Below are 16,299 nucleotides of genomic sequence, written 5' to 3' on the forward strand. Positions count from 1 at the left end.
TGAGCTCCTGGGCCCAGCAGCATCTGGGTAGTCTACTTTTGCTTGGCCTCTTTCATGGCCAGCATTCCCAGAATCAAGGCCCACCACCCAGGCCAGCATCAGGAGGCCACACTGGAGGCCTATTTTTCTTTCTTTTTCTGGCCCACCAGTGTGAGTCACTTCTGGGTGAGTGTATCTCTCTGCAGAACCAAACATTCCCTAGGGAAACTATCCTAAAATGTCAGCCTAGCGGGGGAAAGTATTACTGAGCTTGATGGTGGCCAGGAGCCAAGCCACAGTCGCCATACTTGCCTTAACAGTAAAAAAGCTGATATCTTCTGTCCTCTCTACCTTCTTTATGGTACTTTCTTCTCATCAGAGTTTGAACTCAGAAAATGAAGAGGGGTAAATGAGGACTGTTGCCCAAGTCTCCCAGACACAAGTGGCGCTGAAAGGGTTGCCAGGCACAGGCTTGCTCGCAAGCCAGCAGCACTGCAGGGAGAAGCCTGCTGATGGGCGGGGCTCCACTGAGCTCCTCTGGGGCTTCTGACCACCAGGTAACTCTGCCCACTGGGTTTGGTTTCTGGCCTCCTGGGAAGCTACCAAAAGTCTTATTGAAAGAGAGTTGATGTTCTAGATCTTGATTCCTTTCCTTTCTCAACCAAAACATCCTGATCCTCATGGAAAACTCATGTCCCTCTAAAGGAAGTCACCCTTCGGCCCAACATAGACCAGAGTGAAGTTATATGTGGACTGTGATTGGTTTTCGTAATTATCTGGAGAAGTCAGCCATGAGATTTTTATTAACTAAGCCATGAGTCTGAGGATCACCCAGAACCTCCTTATGGCCATTTTGATAATGATAGGCCCTCTTCTCCCAATCTTACCATCTAGGAGATAAATCTTACTTAATCACCACCATGTATAGGGTCCTGTTGGGGAAGAGAAGAGCTTCTCTGCTTACACTGCTTACAGTCCAGCTCCAGAGATGATACCCATGCACATGAAAGAGCTGGAATGAGAGGAAACAAGTGGCAAAAGCATGGATTTGAATCCTGGCTCCAGTACGTAGCAGCTGTGCTATCTGGGGCAATTTACTTAACCTCTCTATGTCTTACTTTCCCTTTCTAAACCTCATAAGGTTTTGCTTTGAGGATTCAAAGAACTACCATTTCTAAAGCTTTTAGAACAATGCCTAGCATATTATGTGAAAGTGAAAAGTGAAAGTTGCTCAACCGTATCCAACTCTTTGTGAACCGCATTGACTGTATGGAAGTCTCCAGGCCAGAATACTGGACTGGGTAGCTGTTCCCTTCTCCAGGGGATCTTCCCAATCTAGGGATCAAACCCAGGCCTCCCACATTGCAGGCAGATTCTTTACCAGCCAAGCCACCAGGGAAGCTCAAGAGTACTGGAATAGGTAGCCTATCCCTTCTCCAGAGGATCTTCCCGACCCAGGAACTGAACTGGGGTCTTCTGCATTGCAGGCAGATTCTTTACCTGGCTGAGCTACCAGGGAAGCCCATCATATTATAAATAGTACAAATAAGTGTTTGATTCATAGAAAGCTATATATGTGTTCGCGTGCCCAAATCACTTGGGTACAGATTTGCGTCTCAAGGGAGGGCCAAGCCAAGCTGACAGATGTGCCATGCATGTGGAAACATAAACCAAGCCAGGTGGCAGGCTCTCCTGATCTTCTGCTGCCACCCCAAGCCTCTCTCTTCTTCTACTAACTATCATGGCATTGGCTTGGATCAGATAGGGCAGAAGCCAGAGGGCCAATTTCTTCCAGACACTTAAACAGCTGGGTCCCTATCCTTCTCCGTTTCGAATCAAGGCCATTCCGAGCTTAGCCTCATATGCACACTGATGGCAAATAATGACATCTAATGGTTTCATTCCACCAGCCCTTCTGTGCATGTCAGGAAGTGAGAACCAGCATCTTCTCTCCAGGTGGCTCATGTCTGACAAAATAAATGACAGCAAGTCCTAGAACAATTCAAAGAGAATGGTACCTTTTTGTCCCAATACCTAGAGTCACAGGATCACTTAATCAGAAGAATCTTAGAGATCTGGTCTACCCCCTGTATTCTGTGTTCAAGGAGATCATAGCCAAGGGAGATGAGGTGATTTAATCCACTTCTTGGGAAAGAATGGAACCAGAACCTGGGTTTTCTGATTCTTGATGGAGTTGTCTTTCCACGAAGCTATATCCTGGTCGGTCGCAGGTCTTCTCCCAGGAAGCTGGTGTGGGCTGACCCTGGGGGACCTCTGGGTGGGCCAGGAGAGTCTCATGATGACCAAGACAGTGACTCAAACATAATGAAAGATCAGTTTGTACTGGGCTTCATGCTGGCCCGGGGGGTGGGAGGGGGTGGTGAGGCGGGATGGGGGTGTGGAGATGGGGCTTTCTCTTGTGTCTACTTAGGACGATGACTGGCACAGTGGCCAGAGAAGTATAGTATCCGAGATGGCCTGCGGGAGGCTTCATATGCCTTCAGCATTGTCCCCAGCCAGAAACCCAGGGCAGGATTGCCGTCTGCTCTAGAGGTTCTCAAAGTTTGCTCTGTGGACCATTGTTGTCCGCCAGAAGGCACTGGCTAAGAAAGAAAAGAGGAGGAAAGAGAAGCAGGAGCAGGAAGATGGCATGTTCTAAGTGGCCTTCCGCTTGGAAGCTCACTATTCACAGCTTGAGAATGTTCCTTTCTGCACAGCTGTGGACGCCACTCTCAGTCTAGTTAAGAAGCCAGTTGGATCCACTAATTCTCAGCTCTGAACCAAGGCCCAGATGGATAGGAAGCTGCAAAGATTCACATTGAGAAAAAGGTGATGCTGTACTCTTGCTTCATTTCCCCCTCTAGAACTCTCCTTCCTGTCTTATTTGGAAAGCTCATAGCTCACCACAGACCACCAGACTCGGATCTTCCCAACTTTTCACTCTTTGAGGCGTGGAATATCCAAGGCCAGTGGGCAAGAGTGGAGTGGGCCAGTGGTTGCTTCTCATGGAGGATGCTGTTTTTTAAGGGGGCCAATGGAAGCCATTGTGATGAATAGTTCTTGGGTGTTTCCACAGTCAAATAGTTTGAGGCTTTACAACAAAACCAGGTATTTGCTCTGTTCCTTATACCTTGGAACCTTCAGCAGATTATTTAATTTTGAATTCAGTTCAGTTTAGTTCAGTTCAGTTGCTCAGTCTTGTCCGACTCTTTGCCACCCCATGAATCGCAGCACGCCAGGCCTCCCTGTCCATCACCACCTCCCGGAGTTCACTCAGACTCATGTCCATTGAGTCAGTGATGCCATCCAGCCATCTCATCCTCTGTCGTCCCCTTCTCCTCCTGCCCCCAGCATCAGAGTCTTTTCCAATGAGTCACCTCTTCGCATGAGGTGGCCAAAGTACTGGAGTTTCAGCTTTAGCATCAGTCCTTCCAAAGAACACCCAGGACCGATCTCCTTCAGAATGGACTGGTTGGATCTCCTTGCAGTCCAAGGGACTCTCAAGAGTCTTCTCCAACACCACAGTTCAAAAGCATCAATTCTTTGGCGCTCAGCCTTCTTCACAGTCCAACTCTCATATCCATACATGACTACTGGAAAACCTATAGCCTTGACTAGACGGACCTTTGTTGGCAAAGTAATGTCTCTGCTTTTGAATATGCTATCTAGGTTGGTCATAACTTTTATGAATTACATAATTTATGGGATTTGTAAATATATGATTTGTGTAAATATATGTAACCTCGCAGCAACTTCAAGAGGTACAGAAGATACAAAAACTGAGGCTTGGCTTAAGTCAAGTGCATCTGCCTGAATTTAATCATTTTGATCACAGAATGGCTTCCTTGGGAGAAAGAATGGTGGTGATGTTTTAACAAAAGAAGAAAGAAGGGGCACTTGCCTGGTAGTCCAGTGGCTAAGACCCCATGCTCCCAGTGCAGGGAACCCAGGTTCAATCCCTGGTCGGGGAGCTAGATCCCACATGCTGCAACTAAGTCCTGGTGCAGCCAAATAAATAAATACTTTAAAAAAAAAAAAAAAGAAGAAAGAAGGGAAAGTGTTCTGTGTAGACTAAAAACAGCAAGATATAGCTCTCTCAGTCCCTTAGGCAATAGGTGTTTAATAAATGAATTTTATAATTTAGTAAATGGGATAGCTATAAATGCTGCCTTTGTATTCCAGAGAAACCAGGGTCAGAGCTTCTATAGCACTCATAAAAGCTTCCCACCTCATGTCACCTAGCAATTTCCAACCCTTCTGTGAGGGCTGCTTCCTTTTACCCCTCCTGGTTGAGCACAAGCTTCGCTGCAAACCCACCAATGTCAGGATGTAACCCCTGGTGGATTTGAAACCGCTCTGAGCCCCAAGAAAAGTTCTCTTACCAAGATGGGTCTCAGGACTGTATTCTGAGATCTTCCAGATCCCATGGTTTGAGTTCCAACAAAGTGCACAAAACTAAGGGTTGTGAGTGAGCACTTTGTCTGGTCTCTGCTGAGAACAAGCGCTCCCCAGTTTAGCACTTGCCCTTCGGCGGGGCCGGGAGAGAATGGAGCGGGTGATGGAGATGAAAAGCGGCGAGCATAAATTTTCTTGTCCTTCAGAACAATTTTTCTTCGCCCTTACTTAAAGTTTTCCCTTTCTAATATTATACCTTACCTATAGAAAGCAATTTTAACTTCTCTAAGCTTTTCCACATTTATTATTATGGCTCTGCAAAATAATCCTGCAGAGAGGGTATTATTCTGAGGCTGAATTTCTATAGAAATAAAAATGCTTCCTGAAATCCAAGGTACCCACTGAAACACAAAGTAGGTAGGCACAGACATGTGTGGGCATGCACACGCACGCACACACATACACACACACACACACTTCACCATCCACAAAATGATTTAGGAGAAAGGAGAGTGGGAGGGCCAGCCATGGTATCTCTTTTATTCCCTTCTGTCTTTCCAAGTCCATATTTTCACTTAAAAGTTCCATAGCTGTTTCCTCCAGTGATATGGATTAACTGCACAGAGCCGTGTGTAATACAAAAGGAGACGTTGCTGCCCTGCCAGCTCTGGAGGAAGTTACAGTGCAGCTGAACAGAAGCTAAAACAGGGAACAAGAGAAGGTTCCTATAGCTAATCGTCGGATTGCCTGTTCCGGACCGAAAATGTTTCAAGGATTCTGAAACAAATGTGGACCGTCTCATGCCAGGCACACTCAGAGAAGACTTCCTGGGAGATTCGGGACTTAGATTGGGCCATGAAGGAAAAGGGCCAGGACAGCTGCTAGGACTCTGTGCAGACCGGTCAGAGGGTGGAAATGGCAGAGTCCAGTCTAGGAGACGGGACAGTGGTGGTCTGGCCTTCGTCAGTTCCCATCCTGACATTTGAACCCACTGACACTCTCTTCCCAAGAAAGAAAAGGCTCTGTCTTGGGTGTAGAGGTCACCAGTGAACTTGTGATCAAATCTAACATACACCCAGAAGAATAAGTGTTTTGATGGGATTGACTAGGAGTAAATATCAACACCTAGATGAGGGAGACAAGATGGAAAAGAATCCACGTGATGCCCAGCAGCTATCATTTTGCATGGCTGGGTTTAGACACCTTTTTCAGCTACTGGGTGGCCATCAAGCCTGGTAAGTAAGTAAGTGTTAGTCACTCAGTCATGCCCAACTCTTTGCGACCCCATGGACTGCTGCCCACCAGGCTCCTCTGTCCATGAGATTTTCCAGGCAAGGATACTGGAGTGGGTTGCCATTTCCTTCTCCAGGGGATCTCCCCGGCACAGGGATTGAACCCAGGTCTCCTACACTGCAGGCAGATTCTTTACCGACTGAGCTACAAGGGAAGCCCAAGTCTGATAACATAGCCTTATTTTATCGTGTATAGTAGACATTCTGTTAATAGACCAATTATTATATATTCACCTGTTGTATCAGAGACAGAGGAGCCTGATGGGCTAGAGTCCACAGGGTCACAAAGAGTCAGACACCACTGAAGCGATTTAGCAGGCATGTTGTATCAGATGACACGTGCTGCCAAAACAACAGCAACAACAAAAAAAAACCCACACACTGGGTAGCTTAAACAAGAGAAATTCATTTTCACACAATTCTGGAAGCTGGAAGTCCAGGATCAAGGTCTCTGAGGCCTCCCTCCTAGCCCTGCGGACGGCCTCCCTCTTGCCGCTCTTCCGTGGTCTTCACTTTGTGCACGTGGCTGTCTGGTGTCTCTTTGTATGTCCTAATCTCTTCTTACAAAGACTCCAGCCACAATGGCTTACGCCTGGTGCTGGCACTCAGTTGCGTCCAACTCTTTTGACCCCATGGACTGGGATTTCCCAGGCCAGAAGACTGGAGTGGGTTGCCATTTCCTTCTCTAGCTCAGCTTCCCTACCCAGGGATCAAACCCCCGTCTCCTGCACTGGCAGGAGGATTCTTTACTACTAGTACCCAGATTGGCTGACGACCCACCCTAAGAGCCTCATTTTAACCTAATTAGCTCTTCAACAGCCCTATCTCCAAATACAGTCACATTCTGAAATATTGAGGGATTAAGTCTTCAATAATTTATGAGGATACGATTCAGTCCATGACCCCTGTGTTTCCAGATTTGGTGGCCACCCTGGAGATACAGAAAAACCATGGAATGAAGCTCCAAGTCATATTACAGGAATGTAGAAACTTTTCTTTACAGCCAATGGCAACCCAGCTGAACCAGCCAGTCCCTTTCGTCTCTTGAGTTGGGGATGTGGATGACTGTGGCACCATCATGCCTGGATGGAGACCAGCCTTGCACCGTGCAGACACAGCCCCGGGGATCCAGACGCTGCTTGCCCCGGGGGTGTGGTGGCATTCGTGCGGCGACTCTGCCCAGAGCAACTGCAGGGTGTGGAGAACGATGGATCGTGCTGTCCTAACTCAGGGCCCCATCCCCTGCAGTGCGCTCTCCCTCGGAGCCTGTCACCACCCCCTGCCTCATCCCAGTGAACCTCGAAGGCACCTTGGCTGTAAAGCCCCATGTGACCTGCCTGCTGGCTGATGCTGACGCAATGGTATATAATTCAGCAGTGATTTATATTCCATGCAGGTCTGAGCAAAGCTATAAAGCGCTCTCGAGAGCCAAATGCTGCTGAGGCGTTTCATCTAAGCAGAGGAAGGGTTTGTGTACATCAGCTTCCCAGGATGCAGAGCACGGTGAGAGGAGGAGGGAATCTTCTTCTGTTTGCTGATTTGCTTTTTTACGGATTTCCAGATCAGAGAGGGGCGGAAGGGGGAAGGTCTTAGGGAGGACTTGGGCTGCTCCCTGACCTCCTTGACACACATGCCTACAAGGGCACATCGGCACAGACTGGGGTCAGGACAGAGGTGCTCTGAGTGCCATAGCAACAAGGCGCCCGATAGGGGTCAGGGATACATGTCACTCCTTATCCCAAGAGCAGAAAATGTCACCCAGATGGATTTCTGGCCCTGGAAAGCTGCAGAAATTCTACTCCAGTGAAATTTTGGATGCAACTTGGTCACAGAAGGAATAGCTATTTGGGAAAAATGCCTGTGCACACAGTATGAGACCACCCTGCATTCCTGAGAGAACCTTCACCAGGCCCTCGGTTTCCTAGGCGATGGCTACTTGAATTAGTAAGAGCACTTCCACTGCCTGGCCCGAGGCTGCAATTTCAGTGCTATTTCTCCACAGGGTCCATGGCTGTGGGGTTCTTGCTGAGGCTTCTCTGACAATCCCTGGAGTGTTCTCCTCTCTCCTCCTGTGTATGCTAAAGCAGCTGCTGCACAGGAAGCCCCATCCCAGCCGCCTTACATACCTGCAGCCACTGCTCCGAAGTGGCCTGAGCAGAAGGTGATGCCAGAGCTCTGAATATCAGCTTAAAAATACCCTAGTTATCAGCCTTCCGGGTGGTACTGGGTTCAAACCATTTGGGGGCTGCAGAATAAGTGCTCCCTGGTGACATTTCACGGCTGCAAGAGAATTAACTGCCCCAAAACAATGATCTCCCAGTCTGGCATTTCTTAACATGGCAACCCATCCAGAGATCCAAGTTTCTGTGCTTCAGGCATTAGATTTTCTGTAACTTAACAAATGAGGAGTCCCAGGTGGCGCTAGTGGTAAAGAACCCACTTGCCAATGTAGGAGACTTAAGAGACACATGTTCAATCCCTGGGTTAGGATGATCCTCTGGAGGAGGGCATGGCAACCCACTCCAGTATTCTTGCCTAGAGAATTCTGTGGACAGAGGAGCCTGGTGGGCGACAGTCCATAGGGTCCCAAAGAATGCTCAACATTCAGAAAATGAAGATCATGGCATCCGGTCCCATCACTTCATGGGAAATAGATGGGGAAACAGTGGAAACAGTGTCAGACTTTATTTGGGGGGGCTCCAAAATCACTGCAGATGTGAAGGAAAGTTATGACCAACCTAGATAGCATATTCAAAAGCAGAGACATTACTTTGCTGACTAAGGTGCATCTAGTCAAGGCTATGGTTTTTCCTGTGGTCATGTATGGATGTGAGAGTTGGACTGTGAAGAAGGCTGAGCGCCAAAGAATTGATGCTTTTGAACTGTGGTGTTGGAGAAGACTCTTGAGAGTCCCTTGGACTGCAAGGAGATCCAACCAGTCCATTCTGAAGGAGATCAGTCCTGGGTGTTCTTTGGAAGGACTGATGCTAAAGCTGAAACTCCAGTACTTTGGCCACCTCATGCGAAGAGTTGACTCATTGGAAAAGACTCTGATGGTGGGAGGGATTAGGGGCAGAAGGAGAAGGGGACGACCGAGGATGAGATGGCTGGATGGCATCACTGACTCGATGGACGTGAATCTGAGTGAACTCTGGGAGTTGGTGATGGACAGGGAGGCCTGGCGTGCTGCGATTCATGGGGTCGCAAAGAGTCAGACACGACTGAGCGACTGAACTGAACTGAAGCAACTTAGCACACACACACAACTTACAAGCGAGGATTTATTGTTGTAGTCAGACCCATCACTGATGGGTCCTAGGGTGCAGGGCAGGAGGGAACCTGTAGGAAGGGTGACCAGTGTGTCCCACTTAGCCCAGGTCTTTCTCATTTTAGGACCAGAACTCAGACTTCCCAGGGACACACCCTCTACCCAACAACTCCCAGACAAGCTGGGATGGTTTATCACCCTGCTAAGGAAGAAGGACTTTGAAAGAAAAAAAGTCAGAAACTTAAAGATTATGGAGGAAGCACTGGGGATCTGTGTAGCCAAGCAAGTACCTGGAACATACATGTCCCCTGGGGATTAAGACACATCTTTGCATAATGTGTGCTACCACAGACTAGTATATAATCCTATGACTCAGTCATGTTCTGGTAGTGGTTCAAGTTGGAGGAGTGGGTGAAGTGGCCAGAAAGGATGTGGGGTCCAAGGAGAACTGGGGGAGGCCCAAGCCTGAGAAGACAAAGGAGGAAATAGAGAGGGACCTCGAGGGAGAGGGGACCAAGCTTGGATCGAGGGACAGCTTGGAAACGCAGAGAAGAGACAGCCTAGCAGGAAGAAGTTGTCAAACAGCCAGGAAACTAAAAGTAGGGAGAAAGCTAGAATCTGGTATCTGGCGATCAGAGAGCCATTAATTAGAGATGGCTGCACAGCGAAGAGGGTGGTGAGAAAGCTGTACTTGGTATTGAAACAGGAGTCGGCCGTCTGGACATGAAAGCTGTTTCCTCTGTCTCACCCTCACTAAGCCTTATCTGTGTCTAGAGTGGGGATGCTAAGGGGACTGGAGGCACGATGTGGTGATCCCATCCTCTCCCCTTCCAGCCAGATGCTGGCGGGACCAGCAGACAAGAGTGACCGGGGCCAGGCCATAGGTTGCCAGGTGACATTGTGGGTGTGATTCCTGATCATGCTCCAGGTGGGGCTTGCCATCCAGGGAAGCAGATACTGTGTGTGAATCAAGAGCAAGCATTTATGTTTACAGAGGTCACCGTTACACCCCTTGGTCCTGCCTTCCCGTCCGCAGGTGGAATTTGTGAGGAGGGACTCTAGAGAGGTCTGGAGGACCCATCTGTGTCAGCAAGTCTTGTTAGCACCACCTGCCAGGCTGTGGGAATCTGGGGGTGGTGGTGTTCTCATCTAACTGGGCTCCCTGAACTCTGAGTCCAAATGAGTGAGAGTCTTGTTGCCGGAAGGGTAATTAGATTTCATTTCTTCTTTTGACTAGCTGCAACTGACCAATTAGGGTCGGCCGCCTGGAGGGCATGGCTGAGTAAGAGTCTGAGGCCCCTTCCAGGACCAGCAGGAATGAGGGTTGAGATTGATTAGCTATTTCTGCCAAAGGCATGGACTTGAAACTAATAGAAGGGACATTGAACTTTGCTGTCCAAAGCACAGTTCCTATAATGACAGACCTTACAGGCCCCTTGTGAATGGACAAGGTTAGTGCTTTTCAAAAATGTTTAGATCAAATGAAACTTCACATGGAAACAGATCAGAGCAGGGCTCGTCCTGGCCAAAGGGAGGAGAGAGGGCTGGGAGTCTCTTTTACTCCCTCTTGCTTCCCAGGGGCAGCTCCAGAGGCACTGCCGTGGCACATGGTTTGAAAATCCCTGGAGGAGGGACTGCTTTAGGAGAGGGCCAGAAAGGGTCTCTCTGAGAGGATGGAACTGGAGTTGAGACCCCAGAAGATCTCAAGAAGAATGCCATTTTAGTGAGAGAACAGCAAGGGCACAGGCCCTGGGGTGAGGACAGGCTTAGCCTGTTTAAGTCACAGAATGTTTTCTCCTATGACCAGCGTACTGGGACTCGGGGGGGTCAAGCTGAGAGATGAGGTCAAGGAGGTAGGAAGCATCCACCCAGGTGAGGCCATACAGGCAGGGTAAAGAGGTGGGATTTAAATTTTTTAATATATGGCTGGAAGAAGAAGGTGGGGCATCACTGATCTGCTACAGAGGTTCAGTGGGAAGTGATGAAAGCCTGGCAGGAAGGACGGCGGTGAGCATTTCAGAAGTCAGAGGCGTGATGGGAATGGGATGCAGACATGCCTTCTCAACTCAGGCTTAGAGACCAGGACCCTGGGGTGCTGGGACTGAAGGAAGGATGCTGTCTAGGCCAGGTGAGGACCCCCTTCTGTTTACTGCCTGCAGACACCCTGCTCCTTCTTCAAGACCCTGATTCCTCTGGGAAACCTCCCCTGGCCCAGCATAGTTGTCTCACCATTTACTTCTGGGTATTTTTCCTTCTTTTCCTAAAGATGACTCGATATAGGAGGGACCTTCTAGCTATCTGCTCCAGCTCCCTGATTTACCAATGAGGGTACCAACTGTTCAGAGCGGATGCTAAACTCAGGCCCTTTAATCCTCCGTCTGGCGCTATTTCCACTTCATCCTCAGCTTTTCATTTACGTCTGTCTCCTATCCCCAATGAGATTATAAGATTTTTTTTCATCATCTTTTTATTTTAGATTTAATTAAGAATTCTCAAGAACAGCGATCCTATCTTATTCTCCCTTTTATCCCTCTAACATCCAGCATAATGCTTGGTACAAACAGAGAAGTTCAACAGAGGTTTGCTGATCAGCTGTCGGGCACACCGTGGGGCCCGCAGCCACAGGAATGTTCCCTTCCTTCCGCCTCATCGCAGCTAACCTGCCTTCCCCAGGCTTGACGTCCCTTAGATCTGGCAGCTGCACTTCTGCTGTCCCTCCTTGCCCGGCCAGTGTCGCAGCCAGCTCTGGGTACACAGTGGAGCCTTGCTCCCAAGGGAAGGGCTCGGCTAGTTCTTTTCACTTAATTGGTAACTGTGACTGTAATTAGTGTTACAGTCTGATTGGAATTAGGCTCAAACCCCAAGACATGGGGGAAATTATTGAGAAAATGTGACCATGCATTAGAACGTTTGCCTTTCTTGGATCCTCACTAATCAGTCAGAAAGTGCTCCTGAGAAATAAGATAACCCAGGCTGGAGCCCGCTCCTTGTGTGAGAGGAAGGTTTCATTATTTACCCAAAGCACCACTGTGTTTGGGTGAATGGAAAGAGGCTGTGATCCCCACTGCTGTAACATCTATGTGTGTGTGTGTATGTGTGTGTGTGTGTGTGTGTGTGTGTGTGTTTCAATTGCTCAGTCATGTCCAACTCTTTGCAAGCCCATGGAGTGTAGCCTGCCAGGCTCCTCTGTCCATGGGATTCTCCAGGCAAGAATACCGGTGTGGGTTGCCATTCTCTTCTCCAGGGGATCTTGCCCACCCAATGATTGAACCTGGGTCTCCTGCATTGCAGGCAGATTCTTTACCTTCTGAGCCACCAGGGAAGCACTCGCCCTTTATTTGAGGTGTGTTTTCTAGCAGAGACATTTAGAATCTCTGTGAGTTTCCCAGAGAACCCCAGGGAGTTGGTGGTGGTGGCGCCGGGGGGTGGGGGGGAAGTTCTGTACCGCACCCTCCCTAGCTGGTTGCAGGCCCACCCGTCTGAGAGTTGGACTCATCACCTTAGGACACTGAGTCTGGCAGGTCCTTGCCCATCTGGGCCTGTTAGCCCACAGACACTCTGGGACTCCATCAAAGTACATTGTTATCTCAGCTATCAGAATAGCAGCGGCAACATGTCCTGCGTTCAGTCTGTTAACCGAGGACCCACCAGGTGCCTACTTGGTTGTATTTCCAGTTATTAATGCACATCTTTCCAAACTTGAATTTAGAATTGCAGAAGCACATAAAAATATAATTTCTCACCCGTGTCTGTGGGGGCTGACAGATCCTTCCCCACCTCTTCCCATTTTGTCACACAGGACTTCTCCACAGGTTGCACAGATGACCTGCGTAATGGACCATCTTGAGTGAGAGCCCGCAGTTTTTTCCCACCTATGGGAATATTGACAAAAGCTAACAAACCACAGAAATTTTTAAAGGTTGCCAAGTCACAGAACAACTGACATGACGTGAAGGCAGGAAGATACCCTAACTAATCCTATTAACATAGCAATAAGATGTAGGTAAGCCTGGTGGGCTACTGTCTATGGGGTCGCACAGAGTTGGACACGACTGAAGTGACTTAGCAGCTTAGCAATAACATGTATGTTATCAACAAAATGGGCCATGTCCAATTGGTAGGTAATTAGGTCTATGTGGTAATTAAGTCATTAGGTCTTGATTTATCAACCACATTCTTTCTGTCCTGTCCAGTCTGCTTGCAGCTGTTGTTGTTAAGTTGCTAAGTCATGTCTGTCTCTTTGCGACCCTATGGCTGCAGCATGCCAGGCTCCTCTGTTCTCCTGTATCTCCTGGAGCTTGCTCAAACTCATGTCCATTGAGTCATTGATGCCATCCAACCATCTCATCCTCTGTTGTCCCCTTCTCCTCCTGCCCTCAATCTTTCCCAGCATCAGAATCTTTTCCAATGAGTTGGCTCTTCACATGAGGTGACCAAAGTTTCGGAGCTCCAGCATTGGTCCTTCCAATGAATATTCAGGGATTAATTTCCTTTAGGATTGACTGGTTCGATCTCCCTGGAGTCCAAGGGACTCTCAAAAGTCTTTTCCAGCACCACAATTCAAAAGCATCAATTCTTTGGCGCTCAGCTTTCTTTATGGTCCAACTCTCACATCTGTACATGACTACTGGAAAAACCATAGCTTTGACTATACAGACCTTTGTTGGCAAAGTAATATCTCTGCTTTTTAATATGCTGTCTAGGTTGGTCATAGCTTTTCTTCCAAGGAGCAAGCATCTTTTATTTTCATGTCTGTGGTTACAATCTGCAGTGATTTTGGAGCCCAAGAAAACAAAATCTGCCATAGTTTCCACTTTTCCCCCATGTATTTGCCATGAAGTAATGGAACTGGATACCATGATCTTAACCTTTTGAATGTTGAGTTTTAAGCCACCTGTTTCACTCTCCTTTCACCTTCATCAAGACTCTTTAGTTCCTCTTTGCCTTCTGCCATTAGAGTGGTATCATCTGCAAATCTGAGGTTGTTGATATTTCTCCCAGCAATCTTGATTCCAGTTTGTGATTCATCCAGCCCAGCATTTTGAATGATGTACTCTGCATACAAGTCATATAACCAGGGTGACAATATATAGCCTCAATATACTCCTTTCCCAATTTTTAACCAGTCTGTTGTTCCACGTCCAGTTCTAACTGTTGCTTCTTTATCTGCATACAGGTTTTTCAGGAGGCAGGTAAGGTGGTCTGGTGTTCCCATCTCTGCTTGCAGAACACCCTTAAAATAGTGTCCCTCAAGTTTTACCAGCTATTGGCAACTTGCGAAGATCATAAGGTCAAGATCAATTTTCTTGAGGTCGACCTTCTCTCCCAGAACAGATCACTGGACTTAATCAGCAGGACTACGCCCCAGTTGATGAGAAGAAACATCTCCCTTTTGTAAAGTATCCTGTGTAGGTACAGTTTATAGAGAGCTCTTGGGTGACTTCAGTCACATCCAGAGCTTCGATTTACAAGATGTTGACTCAGTCCATGTCTCTAGCTCAGAAATTTTTACCAGGCCCCAAACCCGTGGTCCCAAGAGCCTCAACATCCCAAAGGCAGCTCAGACTTGAACTCAGCGTGCACACACGCTCATACACACACATGCGGTCTCTCTCTCTCCCTCACTTCTTTTCCTAAATCTAAATTTTAGTAAACAATGTCATGCATACCAGGTTTCTAAACCAGAAATTGAATGCGTACTTGAGGCCCAAGCATTCAAGAATTTGGATTCTTGAAAACTGGTGTCAAAATGGAGCCTTCTCCAGCTCTGGCTCTCCCAGCCCATCACTGTCTCCTTCCCTCACCCCCTCTGCTTCTTCCCTCACCTGGATCCATGTCTCAGTGTTATACACAGAACCTCTGCCTCACACAGGGTCTCCTCGCTAGGCTGATCAACAGAAATCACCTGAGGAACTTTTGAAAAGGAAAGCGCCCCATCCTGGCCCTCAAGATTCTAATTCAGAGGTTCTGGGGTGAGATGTAATCCACTCTGGGCACCCACTTAGAATTCTGTCTGAACCCCAGGGCAGAGCAGGAGGGACCCTGGGTGCTTTGTAAGCCCCCAAGTTTGGGACCATTGTTTTTCTAAGGAGTGATGGTACCGTATGTGTTTGTACATGATGGCTGTTGCTACACAGACAAACACATACACCTACATACTTCCCACACACACAGTTTCATTTATGCCAAGTCCCCTCTGACGCACTGCTTTGCTTTTAGCTGCCTCTACCAACCATCATCCACTAAACAGCAAATCAGTCCTGGCCTGCGCCTTCCTCCTTTCTCCTCTTGACACAGCAGGGTCCTCCCTGGACTCCCTGCCTCTACACTGCCCTCTGCTCTGCTCCTGACTTAGTGACCTTTGGAAACGCAGATCACCGCCACTAAAGTGCTTGGGCCCCTGCAGTACTATCAGCCCCAGCTAGCCTTCCCAAACGTTGCGTATTTCTTCAAGCTTTTACTGTCCCATCTGCAGTGACAGAGAAAACAAGACACAGGGAATATCAAGAAAAGCTCTTGAACTCATTTGCGGTACATCACATCTCTGTTGGCTAAAAGTGGGCTTGGGATTCTCTTTGATAACGTTCTGTCTCTTGTAGCAGCCTTCTCGCTGGAGGTTAATATGAGCAATGGCTTTCTTGTTTGTCTTTGTTTTTCTTGAGTTTTTTTGGTTGGTTTGTTTTGTCTTCTATTTGGCTGTGTCGAGTCTTAGTTGCAGCATATGGGATTTTTAGTTGGGGCCTGTGGGATCTAGTTCCCTGACCAGGGATTGAATGCAGGCCCCCTGCATTGGAAGTGTGGAGTGTTAGCCATTAGACCATGAGGAAAGTTCCTAAGCAATATGTTTTGGTTTTGTTTTAAGGAGCATCATAAAATAAATTTGTGAAATACCTCGTAAGACTAAGTTGGACAGGTTAACTCACTTGACTGTGGATTATGCATCTTCGTGGGTGAGAAGTCACGTACAAAGTTTCCCAGAGTTACTGCCTCTGCTTCGTTGTAAAGCAGTTTTCTCCTAGGCTTGGTGTTCCACGGAAAACACTTTGGTGAATGTTGTCTTACGGGAAAAGGCTTCCAGGATTTGGACGACTGGTTGGTAAACGGATTAAAGGAAAACCCAATGTTGTATAAGACGTTGTATGTGGAAAAGAAAGGAATAAAGATGTTTTTCTCTCTAAAGAAGTAGAGAAGGGGGTGTTTTCTGCATCTCCAAAGAAAGACAATGAATTTTAAATGCTCTTGAAAAATGAACTGAATGCTCTTCTGCTTTACTTCACCCTACACAAACTGGCCTGTGATTTATGGTTAGGATTCTCCCAAAAGAGAGACGTCCTGAGTTTGTCCAAAACCAGGCAGTTATCAGAG

The 16,299-nt window shown here is 47.8% G+C and overlaps 1 protein-coding gene across 2 annotated transcripts in view; it reads left to right on the forward strand.

The window, feature by feature from the left end:
- Positions 1 to 16,299, forward strand: part of TMEM178B (transmembrane protein 178B) — a 410,618-nt gene that overhangs the window by 383,833 nt on the left and 10,486 nt on the right. The gene's annotated exons all lie outside the window — the stretch shown is intronic.

This window comes from Ovis aries, chromosome 4, assembly GCF_016772045.2.
Source record: "Ovis aries strain OAR_USU_Benz2616 breed Rambouillet chromosome 4, ARS-UI_Ramb_v3.0, whole genome shotgun sequence".
Lineage (NCBI taxonomy): Eukaryota > Metazoa > Chordata > Mammalia > Artiodactyla > Bovidae > Ovis > Ovis aries.